The sequence below is a fragment of the Tursiops truncatus genome, chromosome 18 (genome assembly GCF_011762595.2).
Source record: "Tursiops truncatus isolate mTurTru1 chromosome 18, mTurTru1.mat.Y, whole genome shotgun sequence".
In the NCBI taxonomy this organism is placed as follows: domain Eukaryota; kingdom Metazoa; phylum Chordata; class Mammalia; order Artiodactyla; family Delphinidae; genus Tursiops; species Tursiops truncatus.
Genome location: NC_047051.1, coordinates 9,765,617 through 9,777,852, shown reverse-complemented (window position 1 = coordinate 9,777,852; position 12,236 = coordinate 9,765,617). Strand labels below are relative to the sequence as shown.

The following is a 12,236-nucleotide window of genomic DNA, read 5'->3' as shown; positions in this document are numbered from 1 at the left end:
GCAAGGTTCCCGTTACCTACAGAGAAAAGTCAAATTCCTTAATATGTAGCTTTTTATCTGAGGACTGCATCTAATTTTCATACATCATTTGCTGCCATTATCCTCTAGGCATCAACAGATGGAGTCAGATAAAAATCCTCACTATTCTTTGAACATGCTGTATTCTTTTTGTGCTTTCATGCCCTTGGGATTCCCTTCCCTGAAATACTACTATTCTTACTTCAAAACTCAGTTTAAAGGTTATTTCCTCTATGAACTCTCCCTTTTCCCCAGGCAGAATTATTTCTTCTTTTGTCTGTGTTCTCGTATCATTTTATATGATACTTTGGCTTAAATCCCTGTAGTATTATGTCTACATGACCCTTTCTCTGTAGACTAGAGCTCTTAAAGAAAATATGTTGTATTTATTTTTGTTTTCCCTGTGCTTAGGCAGTGCTTGGCATATGAATGAATGAATGAATGAGAAGAGACAGGAAATTGATTAACTCCAAAGATACTTTGCCTAAGGAAGCCATTGGGTACAGGGAAAAGATGCAGTTACCTAATCAACTATGTACAGGTGAAAAAAAAAAAAAACACGAGACTACAAACATTTGTCTTATATGTCACTATGTTAAGTAGAACTATACATAATTGTGAGTATTCTGTGTTCACACATCTCATGTTCTATTCCATCACTTTATCTATCTTTAATGGATCACATCACAGGATTTAGAAGAGACATTTGGGTTCTTCAATTAGTATGGCACTAACTTTCTTAGTCTGTTCGTGTTGGGTCTTTGGTAACCTTTTGTAGTAATTAACTCATCAGAAAGGGTATAGTCATAGCTCTCATAGAGAATATAATGCAGTTAGAACTGGCATCCTGAAGTGGTGACAATATCCTGGGTAAAATATAGGCCAAAAAATCAAATGGGACGTAATAAATAAAACTCTATGAGTAGATCTTATTATTCCCATTTTAGTCCAATGAGACAGCAGAGACATGGAGACTTTAAGTAACTTGCTCAGGTCACATGACAGTAAGCATGGAAATCAGGACCTGAATTAGTCAGCAGCCTGCTTTCACTACAGAGCACTAAATAAATGGTAGTAATCATTAATGTGATGGAGAAGGGGACTCTTGTGTCTAGCTATAGGAATATGAAAAGTGAAGGTCTCTCATTTTTCAGATAGATCTGGAATCAAATATGTCTTTCTTGGTGTTTTAGCAGGATAAGTTAATTAGTCTCAGTTATGGGAGGAACAGATTAGAAACACTGTCAAAAATAAATTCAGTGCAAATGACTTTACTCAGCTTGGGAAAATTTTCATGTGTGCTTAAATTTCTTCTTTGTGTTTTTAGTGCTCCTTGACAGTTAATTACACAAGCTTCTTTTTTGAGATAGAGAACAAATATACTACTTGAAAAATAAATGGCAAGGGCAACTTTCAGTCTATGTATGGCTTTGACCCTTTATATTTGGGATCAAAATTGATGTTACATCATTTATACCTGTTCTTGCAATTAGATATTAATAGCCGGTATTTTAAGTGTTTTTAAAAATGGATGTTTCTTTATAAACATTGTGCTTTCCTCCAAAAAATCAAATGTAATTATCTTCAATTTCTAAGTCAGTTAACTAGTGAGATACTTCTTTGCAAATGAGGAAATTAAAGAATGGCATGTTATACTTTAAAATATTATGTAAAAATTTGAATAGTGTGTGTTAAGTTTTAGAAATGTCCCTGGAATTGTTTAAATAATAGGATTATCTTTATGTATTTCTGTATTTTTGTTCTTCTATTTTAAAAAGAGCAGAATGGGTAAAAGAATTTGCTCTTTGCCTCTCCAGGTTTGGACAATCAGCAACAATGACCCACCTCATTCTTTGCTGTATTTGCATAAGCATCTTATTTTAGGAATTTTTTCCTAAGCTCTCTTTATATGAAATTCGAACAAAGATTAGGAAGAGAGTTTTATTATTTGGTTTCTTGCCATCCTATGTCATGGCTTGGTTGTATGTAGCAGAAAATATTCAATGATTATTATATCAGTGAAGTTCAGTATTCTAGGGCTAATACCTATACATAGCAAACTTTGAGAATAACTACAAGGATAGCATTTAAAAATTTTCTTGTCAACGTAAGAAAAACAAATGAAGAGACATTGTTTAAATAAAATGTGAACTATAAAAAGTAAGTAATGGATAAAGACCCAGAAAAAAGGATATTTGAAAAGTAAGAGATTATTTCCCAAAGAACTATCATGTCTCAGGAAAAATTCTTGTTCAGTTATTTTGTAGTTACAAAAATATTAAATTAAACTTTTAAAGTTGTGTAGTTAAAATAATGTAGTTTTATTGTAGTCGAGGCTAAAATATTACAGAAAAATTCCAATAAGGAACAAAACCTAATTAAGTATTTCTCTGCCCTTGTCACTTTTTTCCAAAGAATAGAACAGTTCTCTTCCTGTGGCCACTGGGGCTTCCCGTTTGTAATGCTTTTAATAAAACACCTCAAATGCTTGTCATTATTTAAAACTCACATCACTTGATCCTCAGAGAAGCCCAGAGGTGGAGCAAGTATTGTATTTTCTCTATTTTTACAGATTTATTATTTTATCCATTCATTTACCTGTCATGTACTAACATAACAATAGCTAACATTAATTCACAACTTGCTATGTACCAGACACACTTTTAAGTGTTTCACACATATAAACTCCCTGCAATCTAGTGAGTACAAAACATTATTTATTTCTGGTTTTAAAGGTGAGGCAACTGAAATACAAAGAAGTGAAATACTTTGTTCATAGTCACACAGCTAGTGAGTGGCACAGCCTGGCTTTGAACCCAGTACTCTAGCTCCAGAGCTGGCATTTTTAATCATTCTTCAGCCCTCTTGGTATGGTAGCTATAAAAGTCCATTATAACTATGATCTTATGAAAGAGACAAGCAGAGAAAGACATGGAAAAAAGTAATTGTTAATTCAACATAGATTTATTGAATACTCACTCTGTGCTAAGTGCTTGGTGGGAAATTAAACAGACCTCCTCTTTACCCTCTTAGAGCTTACAGTTTAACATAGAAGCTGCTCATTAAACCAACTACAATAATAATGTGAGAGAAATGTTTTGCTAGAGGAAATATAGGAATTCACAGAAACATCTACCAGGAGTGATGAAAGGCTTCCCAGAGGCAGTGGTGATTACTACAAGTGAGTTGGCTTATCTACCTTGAGTCTGTCTAACCTAAATCCTTGGTTGGGCTCTTTCCACTAGACAATATAAATAGAACAGGAACAAGAGGGCTATAATATCAGATACAATATGATTTTCAAAGTGCAAGAATCTACATAGGTCTGCTAATAAATTTGAAAAACTTCATGTAATAGACAGTGTAATAGAACATATATTGTCAGAATTCACTCAGGAGTAACTTACAAAAATGGACTATAAACCAATAGGAGAAATTTTTAAAGTTATCAAAAAACTACCTCCCTCTAAGTGTCAAAGAGTTTTGCCTGTGGGTTCTTAGAGATTTTCAAAGAATGGATAATTGTCATGCAATATAAAATTTCTACATCTTATTTATAAAGAGGCATAATTTCCATATTTATTTTATGAAACTAATGTCTTCTTGACATAAAAACTTAAGAGGACAAAAAATGAAAATGGGTACAAAAAGACCAAAGAAAACACCAAATCAATAAGTGTTAAAGGAACTGCTTCCCACAGCCAAGCACAGTTGATCTCAAGAATATAATGATAGTTTAATAATTATGAATCTATTACTATAGTTCATGGATAAGTCTAGTTATTTAAAGGGCATTTGACAAATTCCAATCTTCATTATCATAAATAATCTTAAAGACTAGAAGGGTACATTGATAATATAATACAGAAATGCATGGTTGGTTTAGCATAAGATTAATTAATGTAGTTTATAAATTAAGAGATTAAAGAAGAAAAATTTGATCATCTTAATAGATGGAGAAAATGCTTTCAGTAAAATTCAACATCCTTTCATATAAAAAACTTTGATCAAAGAATGGAACTGCCTGATTAAGAAAAAACAAAACCCAGTACAGTCAGCATTGCACTTAAATGGAGAAACACTGGAAGCATTCTCCTTAAAATCAGAAATAAAATCAGGATACTACCACCTCTGACTGGAGGCCAAGCCTACTTATAAGGAAAATAATAGAAAAGAATGAGGAATGGTAAAGAAACAAATTTACCATTAGTCACTGATGTAAGAGTACAAAGACAGCCCCCCAAAATATATATAAAGTTAATCAGAAAGCTTACAAATATTTATGGAAACAACATCAATTAAGCAAAAAAATCAATTGAATTACTATATGCAAGTAACAGAATATAGAAAATGTACTTTTATGAAAGGATATTATTTGTATTATAACAGCATCAAAATTATAAAGTGCCTTAGCATATGTTCACTAAGTGCTGTAAGTGGCTATACCTGGGCCACAGGAGCTCTACAAAACTGCTGGGTTGTAGTGGTCAATTCCTTCCTGCAGTTTCACCCCCATTTCCTTGCCTCCATAGATGTCTGTCTTCAGTAAGGCTAAAAGGAGCCCAAGCCTGTTAACCAGCTGAACAAAGGCTATGATGGAACAGACCCTTGCTGAGATTTAGACTGGAGAGGTTGGGGAAGTGGGGCTGGGCCAGGATACAAAGAGAAATATGGGGGAAGAGAGAAGTTACTGAGAAGAATCAAGAGATCTTAGCATTCTCATTTGCTGTGTGATCCTAGTCAAGCAACTTGTTCTCTTTAGGAATTCTTTTATAAAATTCAACCAACAGGACCCCCCTCACAGTTACTGAGAAGAAAAAAATGAGGGAATACATGTGAAAGTATCATACACAGGATGTTGTGCTTAACATTCTGTCATCAAATGTTAGTTTTTCCTAAATAAGATACAGTCTGTAACTTCCCAAAGAAAAAGAGGCTGTGTTACAATAGCAGCTACAGTAGTACTGAAGGGGCTTTCATGTAGTAGGCAGCATCCTATTGAAATAGGTGCCAGCATCATCCTCATTTTACAAATGAACCCACAGTGGGTGTTCTTCTAGGCACCTGTCAAACTGTCTACACCAGCCAGCAGAAATGGACGTTAGCAGTAGTCAGAAGAGTATAGTACTCATTGGTCAACTCACTGGCCCACTCATTGTATTGCCAGCACTACTGACTGCCTGTCCAACATAGTCTAATTTGCCACTGTTGTTTCTCCAGCTTAATAACTTTCATACCTTTTAAAATCACTGTGCATTTGAATTAAGCCAAGACCCTGTTAGATCCTTCATGATCTTTTTTCAAGGGCAGAATATGTACACACTCTTCTAGGTCCTTCAAACCCTTCTCAGACATTTTTGAATTAGTAAATTGCTGTTCAGAAGATCAAGTCAGGAGATTCTCCCCAAAATGTAAATATGTAAAACTCATTAACGTAGTGCCTGTTATCACACCATATCATCAGTATTCTCATCATAATATTTATTTCTTTTCCCCATAGTGGAATTTCTGTAAGCATCAAGAGTAAGAAAACTATGATTTCCAAGCAGAGCATATGAAGTTTCTGCTCAGACTTGACATGTTCCTTTGTACTCACATTCCGTTGGCCAAATACGCCAAGCACAAAGAAGTGTTCAGTAGAAGTCAGAAGGTATTGTTTTATAGGTGATTAAATTTAGATTTGAGGAAATTAAGTCCAAGTATAGCTAGTACTTGGCAGTGCTAGATTTACACGTAAGGCTGTATATTGTAGATGTTTTATTTCCCACCCCAAAGAAAAACCTGATGAGCAATGACTAAATTTTGAATTAAATGAAAAATTCACATTTCCAACCTTTCCTTCTGAAAACCTTGGTCCTTTTTTCAGAAGGAGTAAACCAGGACAGAACACTGCAGCATAGGCTTCTAGGTAACTTACATAAGGAACTTGCACATAGAGGGACGTGGCAGATTTCCAAGTGATGGGAAGAATTTGTGAAAACAATGACTTCAATAAGAATTTAACATTTTGGAAGAAGAACTTTTACTGTATTTGAAAAGTTTAGGATTCTCTTTATGCTAACATCTTTACTCATTTTACTTCTACAGCTAATCTTCAGAAATAAAATTTTATAATTTGTTCCCTACTATTACAAAATATATAAATTGAGATCTTAAAGCTTAAAAGAATACTGTGGCTTTGAATGAGCCACCTCTTACTTCAAGTTTTTAGATACCTTTGGATTTGCTTTTTAAAAAGTTTTAAAATATGCCAGTATAGTACTATATTTTACCTTGGTAGTATAAAACTACTTTTAGTTTGTAAATTTATATTTACAAGTTCACAGGCTTTACTAGGACTGATCTTACTGAGCCTAAGTATAAATGTCTTTGGAAACATTATTGCTATTTAGGAATATTCTCACATTTTATGTTAACTTTCAAAACCATTCAGGTTTTTGAAAAATGTATTTTTATTGAGTAATTCACTTGAATTATTGCCTGAGAATAATTCTTTGTACATGAAAAAACTTGTTTAAAATTTTTTTCTACAGAATTCTATAAACCTGAAGAGTAATCTTTTAGAAAAATCATCAGAAGGAAGGAATTTGTAGAAATAAAACTGGAAACATTCAGAATCTTGATGGTGTGCCAAACCTAATGTCAACTGGAGCTCGACCAAAAACTAAGGTAAGTAGCTTTCTTACAGAATATTCTGGGTGGAGGGCCATGCCCCACTCATACAGTGAAGAGAGTACCATATTTGCATGTTCTCTATTACTTTTTGTGTTTTAAGTTAAACATTAAGGTTGACCTGTTTTTTATTATAACATGATTTGTAATGAAAAACATATATAGTTAATATTTATAAAACTGGAAAAAATGCATTCTGTGATTTTAAGATAAAATTAATAGTCCACTGTGATAAGTAGAGTCATAGCAGTAGATCATACGTGCTTCAATTAATTTCTTAATTATTAGTGAAAATTCCTGCTGCAGTTGAAGATCTCCTTGAACTATTATTATAAAAGTCTTGTCTATTAGGACAGTATGCCTCTCAGTGATCAGGGTTCCAGAAAAGAGGCTGATTCCTTCTTGGGGAATATAACTGTAAAACATCAGTCATAAACATTAAATACACTTTGTTTAAATAATTGTCTTTGCTCTACCAAGCTAAATAATGCCCAGGAATTTTGTTGTTGTTGTGTTTGGTATATTTTTAATGAGGAAAAATTGACCAGCCTTTCTTATAGATATTTTACAACTTTTAATATTTATAACTTTTTTCCAAATTTCTAATTTTTTTTCACATTTTTTATTTGAATCCAAAAGTATTGATACATCTTCATAAATTCTGAAGTGTTGGATATAGAGGGATATTAGTAATAATGTGCAAGATTTTATAGAGTTACTTACGGTTTTTGATTTTATGATTCCCTGGCTGCTTTACAAAGTAAAAGAGTAATAATTTTGCAAGTAAATATGAAAGGGACAATATTATGACAGGAAACAACAGAAACTTTCTAAATTACCTCAAAAGAGATCATTTAAGAGATTACTTACAAAAGTCTGGGCAGCTTTAAGGGAAACCAACAACTGTTGCCCAGGAGGATCTTTGGCCTTTGAAGAGGATTACAGCCACAGCCAGACTCCAGATTGACAAAGAATAGGCAGAGGGAGAAAACACCCATCTCTCTCCCTCCCAGCTTCTATCCATTTTTTTTATTAGCTGAGCTCATCAGGAAATCAGGAGGGAAGGGCACTCACTTCATGTGTGGGGCAATTGTGCCCCACAAAGGAAGATGGAAAAGAGCAGAGAGGAGTTTTAGAGGGTCAAATAGAAAATATTCAGCACACATTAAATTGAAAATTGTCAGCTACCATTATTAAATATGTAATATGTTCCAGGCACAGTGCTAAGCTCTTCACAGACATTGCCTATTTAATCCATACGACAACCCTACAACATAGGCATTATTACCTCCATTTTTTAAAAAGAAATCTGATTTTCACAACAACATCATAAAGTTAGTGGGATAGGTATTAATGGTATCCTTATTTTACAGATGAGCAAACCAAGGCCCAGGAAATTTAAGTAACTTGACCAAAGGGGCAAAACCAATACTTGAGTCTGAGTCTTCATGCTCTATCATTATGCCATATCATTCATTGCCTTGGGAATTTTGTAATGCCTTTGGAAAAAATGCATATTACTGAGTGAAAGAAGCCAATCCGAAAAGGCTTCATACTGTATAGTTTCAACTACATGACATTCTGGAATGGGCACAACTATGCAGACTGTAAAAGGATCAGTGGTTGCCAGGAGTTAGGGAGGAGGGAGGGGTGAATAGGTGCAGCACAGAGGATCTTTAGGGCAGTGAAACTATTCTATATGATACTATAATGGTGGATACATGTCATTATACATTTGTCAAAACCCATGAAATTTACAGCAAGAGTGAACCCTAAGGTAAACTGTGGACTTTAGGTAATTATGATGTGTCAATGTAGGTTCATCAGTTATAATAAACGTACCACTCTGGTAAGGGAAACTGTGTACGTGTGTGGGGTCTGTCAGTGAGTATATGGGAAATCTCTGTACTTCCAACTCCGTTTTCCTGTGAACCTAAAACTGCTTGAAAATATAAAGTGTACTTTTTAAAAGACAATTATTTTTAATTAAAAAAAGAAAAAATACAGCACATCTTAATTATCTTTACTGTGATCCACATTTTGTTTCTTTTTGGTGAAGAACGACTGCTGGATAACACCGAACTTTTACTCAAGGCTTTCTTCTTAGAGTGTTTCTCAGCCCAAGAAGAAAGCGTTTATTACAAATCTATTGATTTTCTTTATTTAAGATTAACAATGAAAGTTAAAAAGGAGAAAGACATCATCTTTAATGTGACACTATAATCCATTGGCTATTGCCTCTTAAGGGAATGTAATTTTTTTTTTTTTTTTTGCGGTACGCGGGCCTCTCACTGCTGTGGCCTCTCCTGTTGTGGAGCACAGGCTCTGGACGCGCAGGCTCAGCCGCCATGGCTCATGGGCCCAGCCGCTCCGCGGCATGTGGGATCTTCCTGGACCGGGGCACGAACCCGTGTCCCCAGCATCGGCAGGCAGACTCTCAACCACTGTGCCACCAGGGAAGCCCTGTTTTCCTTTTTTTTAATTCTTTTTTTTTTTCCCTTCTTTCCTCTTTTTTTCCTCTCTCTCCTCCTAATACACACTTTTTTAGTAAGGGGAATACCATGATGTCGCTCTAGCCCAGCCCCTGTAGACAGGACCCTGGGGCCTGCTGTTAAAACCACTGTAGAATCGAGAGCGGGAACTGTTGTAGTTGGTGGTCCGGGCACGGTATCAGGCTCGCAGGAAACCCCGGTCTGTTGTGCTGATGCCTGGTCTGTTCATTCGTTTTGGGATCACCTTGATTTGTCTTCCTCTAAATAGGGACTCATCTAAGGCCAAGGAAGTCCTCACTGACTCTTTGTCTGAGAACTCTATATATGCAAACCCTTTGGGATGACCACTAAATTTGTCACATAGTATAGTAACACGGTTGACTGAACCACAGCCATAAAAGTGTGCTTCCAGCTCTTATGCTGTTGCACCATAGTCCACATTGTCAACATAGATGGAACGGGCATCAGCCTCCAGCTTCTCCTCAGTGGACATGATCACTGGGCCAGCACTGCCTGGAGGTGGACTCATATTCATCTGCTTCTCTACCTCGTTCTGTAGCTCCTTTAGCTTCTCAGCTTCTTCCTCCATCTCCCTGACTCAAGCGTTGATCGCTTCCAGCTCCTGGCCCTCAATGACACCGTTCCCCGGGTCACCCACGACCAGTCCCGGCTCCTCCTCCTCCTCCTCCTCCTCCTCCTCCTCCGGGCTGCCGTGGGCTCACGAGCCAGGCCCAGGCCCGGAGCCCCGACTGCCTGCAGCCCCTGCTCCTGCTGCTGCCACCGCCTCCACCGCCATCACCCTTATCTGATTTTCTAAAGTTTCTTTTTATTTTTATTCTGGTTACTTTGTTTTTACAGTAAGCCCTTAATTATCCCGGAGCAGGCAATTAATTTCCATTAGCTCATTTAGGATAAGGACAGGATAACTTTATAAACTATTAAGTAAGAAATTTGGGACTATTTCATATTTTGGTCCATTCAGAACAGTATTATAATCTGAGTGCTCAGCCAGTTGTCACTGACATAGGGTGTGGAGCGGAGGAATACATAGCCTCAGATATTAATACTGGGATTTATATTGCCTCTGAGAATCTTTTTCTGTTTTATGTTTTTACCACTAATGTGTGCCATGGGCATTCCTTGCAAGTCACATATGAACAGGCAGCATGCAAGCAGGGGTCAGTTTGGCAGAAGAACTTTTTTTGCTGTTCTATCTGTGAATCTTTCAGTAGATGAACAATGGTTTCTGAAAGCTTTCCCTGCTGTTTTCCTTTTCTAGGGAATACTTTCTAGAGCCAACTCACTTCTATTTCCTCTGAATATGTCATGAACTCAGAGGTCCCATAATAGAGGAAGTTTGCCATTAGCTAGATTTCTTCCAACATAAGAGACAAATCCTTCCACACAGATTTATGTCAGCCTGATGTACATTCATTCATCTGACTTACTGTCATTTTCATATTTTCTCAGGCTAGGCTGTAAAACCCAGTTTCACTCATAAAGATGTGCAGAATTCACTGCCCTGTGGAACATGTCTGAGGAATGTGTGCTCATTTCTGAATGTAGCCCTGGCTGCCAAATACTGAGAGCAAGGCCTCCGCCAGCCCTAGGCAGGTTTCCCATGGGGCTAGTGCTGTGTAGAGGATGGAGGATCAAGGTGTCTAACCCTTTATTGCTTGTCAATACTTCTATATGTTTTTAGTAGAACATTTCCAAAGTTTGGAATATAGCCTTCTGCCGTCATGGGACTATTTCTGTCTACTCATCTCAGATGTCATTTGCCTAGGAGTGAAGTGAAGAAAGCTCTTCATGGTAGCTGCCAGTATAAGTGAGACACACGAACAGCTCAGGACTTAAACTGGGCATAAACATCCTCACCAAAGAGCCAAATATCTTGGTCTGAAGTCAGGCTGCACATACAGATGGTATGCCCTGCACAGGGTCACAAAGATATCTTCTGCTCACCAATTTGTGAGTACTTGAGACAGTGAATGCCAACCAAAGAGGACATTTTTTCCTAAATTTTATGAAAATATCATATGGGCTAGCGCTGACTGTGACCTGGCTAAGGGAATGGTCCAGGTTAGGTTGACACAAACAGAAAGTCCAAACTATAAATTCAGACAGCCAGGTTGCCAAGGCGAAGAAGGGTATTTAAAAGAAAGCAAAGACAAACAGCCACCAGTTGAAAATCTGGGGCTCTTCTGGCTTCTCTGTTCTCAATTTCAGAAGGCAGGTAAAACCCATTTCTGAAGCCAGTGACTCACGAGCAGCTTCTGATTTACGCTCAATTCCCAGACTCGCGGGTGGGTGGAAGGCACCGGACAGGGTGATGCGGAGAGTTATATTCTGGGCAGGGAAGTAGGTGTGGGGTGAGGTGTGGACTAGCCAGCTTCGTCAGATATATTCTCCATAACCTGTATCTGCATCCTCATCTTCCTCCTGAGCCCAGACCCTTGTGCCTGGCTGGCTGTCTTGGCATCTTGAACTGCATGTTCCAATGCACCTCAGACTCAGTCTTGAACTTTACAGTCTTCTCCTGTCTCAGTGAAAGACACTTTCAGTGAATTCATCGTTCAGGCCAGAAACCTGGAGTCACCCTATTTTTGTTCTTCTCTCTTAAACTCACATTCATTGTCACCATGTCCTCTCTAGTCTGCATTTCTAATGAGGTGTTAACTCATCTCCTTTTCATCCCTAATGCCAATGCTCTGGGTGGTCCATCTCTCACCTGAAATGCAGCCTATTAATTGGTCTTTAGTATCAAATACCCCTCATCCATTATCCAAAATTCAAACAGAGTGACCCTTTAAAAAGTTAAGTCTGATCATGTCTCTGTTCTATGGGAAAATCCTTCAATGTCTTCAATTTTTTTTCTTTTTTTTTTGCTAGAAAATCAAATTTCTGTGCATGTAAGACAAAGCCATTCAGAATTTAGCCATGACAGCCTCTCCAGCCTCTCCTCTTTTGTCTCCTCCATCTTTCACTCAATATTCCAGCCATATCAAACTACTTTTGAATTCTTCTCACACTCTTCATATTTGCATCTTTCGC

At 37.0% G+C, this 12,236-nt stretch overlaps 1 long non-coding RNA gene and 1 pseudogene across 1 annotated transcript in view; one reads left to right on the top strand and one right to left on the bottom strand.

Moving 5' to 3' along the window:
- The first annotated feature begins 434 nt into the window (after nucleotides 1-434).
- LOC141276978 (uncharacterized) overlaps nucleotides 435-12,236 on the top strand; it is a 75,261-nt gene continuing 63,459 nt past the window's right edge. Inside the window, exons 1-3 of the long non-coding RNA XR_012327468.1 lie at nucleotides 435-559; nucleotides 3,052-3,199; nucleotides 6,552-6,687. This is a non-coding gene — a long non-coding RNA (uncharacterized lncRNA). The remainder of the gene's footprint in view (nucleotides 560-3,051; nucleotides 3,200-6,551; nucleotides 6,688-12,236) is intronic.
- On the bottom strand, nucleotides 9,177-9,978 carry LOC109550201 (polyadenylate-binding protein 2 pseudogene; annotated as a pseudogene).